Here is a 2162-nt window from a genome sequence, read left to right as displayed (position 1 = left end):
TATACTACTTATAAAAAAAATAAATTAGAATAAAAAATTATCAATTATGTTTACCATTACAAGATTAATATTCAATTCTTAACCCAATAATAAGAAATAAAACCTTTATTCCTAACCTTTATATGCGTATATATATATGAATTATGAGTTTCTCATTGTCATAAAAGTAAAATAGAGGTAAGTGTTTTTAAGTTTTATTTATATGTAATGTTTTTTACATCAAAACTGTCTAATAATAAATTTTTTCCTTAAATAATTTTGAGTAAATGTCCTTTTTGAACATTTTTAATTAATTTTTTAACCATCTAAATAATTGATTTAAGCGGCTTCTATAAATAATAGTGACCTAATGATGCGTTAAAAATTATTTAGATTAATTACTTAGATGACTATAAATCAATTAAAAAAGAGAACAACTAGGGAATCAAAAGTATATTAGTCAAAAATCAGCCAAAATGTGTTTGAATTCCATGAAAAATCGGATTTTGGTTTGTGCTCCGTGATCTCAGGAGCGGTTTTCAAACATATTATTCAAAAAATGATTTTAATTAAACGGTTTTGTTTACTTTTTGGCTGGTCACATTTTGGTTCGATATACTTTTCCTATTTATTATTAGTTCCAACTCATCATCAGCTGCTCATGCAAGTCACTCGCTAACAAAAGAAAAGCAAATACAAAGCTGATTACAAAAATTCATATATATTTGAATTAAAAAAAAAGCAAACTAAAATTGATTTTTATGCAGATTGAACTGTTGACGGCATAGAAGACGGAATCGAATAAAAGTAGAATCCTATGCGCCATATTATATTCTAACAATGCATACTTAATAATAATAATATATCAGTGATTATTATTAGCATTTTGTTAATCCTTTTTCTTTTGCACACTTATAAACAAATTAAAGGGTTTGTGAAAAGGTTTTTCTAATGTATGTTGAAATTACAGGAGTCAAATCCCACTGAATCCAGAATAGGTATCACTATATATGTTGTCTTATTGACTCTATGCTTTATTTATTTATTTTTTTATTTTCTTCCATTGCTTCCTTATATTCCACTAGTCTATTTTATTATTATTATTTTTCAAAGGTACTAATTAAGAAGGGTTTGGTAATTTTAGCCATTTCTTTTGCAACCGTTAATGATAGGTCACAAATCATAATTAACAATAATGCTGATGACACCATATTTTTAAAATTAAATTATGTGCTTTATTTTCATACACGGAAAGTTCTATTTAAATAACTCATTGTTTACTTAGCAGAATTGTTAATTTTATTGTTAATAAAGTAAGAAAAAAATGTTATATCTTACAAATAAATTAAACGCACTTAAGAATATGTCTAACATTTTATAACAAGAAATTCAAGATTTTAACTCTCTTTTAATTAAAAGAATTTTGATATTGTTCGTACCCTAACTGAAAAATATAAAATCAGGCCCAAAAAAAAGAAGTTCATCTTAAGGGTGGCCTCTCCTACTCCAACCCGACCTCGTAAAAGTCAGACTGCTTAAAGATAAGATCAGCTTCAATTATCTAAATTTATCTCTTAAGATATCTCCTGTTTATCTACCAATAAAGGTTGAAATACTCTAAAAGATGGTTTAACATTCTACTATAAATATATTGATGTTCTCAAGTATATTCCAGATCCAATCTACTAAAAATTGGCCTAAACTCTTGCTAACTTAAGTATCGGAGTCTCTTGCAAGTACCACCCTTCACTTCCTCACAAAGAACTCGGACGGCGGCACCTCAACTCCAACACAAGTTGAACGCTACCTCAAAAGGTGTCTAAATCTCATGTCTAGATCTAAAACCAACCCAATTTCAAACAACAAACCAATTTCATAATATATTTTTTTTTAAATTAATTTATATCTAAAAAGATTAAAATTTATTTTATGTTAATCCAATAATATAGTATAATTGTCCGAGTTCTGTAAGATTCAGACCCTTGTTATCTTCCTAAAGTGTAACACTTGCTTGTTGAACCTATTAAAATTAGGCTTTAAATAAAAAAAAAATCATGTAATTATGTATGTATTTTTAACAGCTAAATTAGAGGGTGATTTTGAAAGCATAAAATTTATTTATATTTATCAAAATTAAAAACCTAACATAATCTGATATAATAAATATTTAAATTTTTTTTATA

At 26.2% G+C, this 2162-nt stretch overlaps 1 long non-coding RNA gene across 1 annotated transcript in view; it reads right to left on the bottom strand.

The window, feature by feature from the left end:
* Positions 1-903, bottom strand: part of LOC110269145 — a 25130-nt gene extending 24227 nt beyond the window's left edge. Inside the window, exon 1 of the long non-coding RNA XR_002358254.1 lies at positions 892-903. This is a non-coding gene — a long non-coding RNA (uncharacterized LOC110269145). The remainder of the gene's footprint in view (positions 1-891) is intronic.

This window comes from Arachis ipaensis, chromosome B01 (genome assembly GCF_000816755.2).
Source record: "Arachis ipaensis cultivar K30076 chromosome B01, Araip1.1, whole genome shotgun sequence".
Classification (NCBI taxonomy): Eukaryota; Viridiplantae; Streptophyta; class Magnoliopsida; order Fabales; family Fabaceae; genus Arachis; species Arachis ipaensis.
This window is presented reverse-complemented; position numbering and strand designations above follow the sequence as displayed.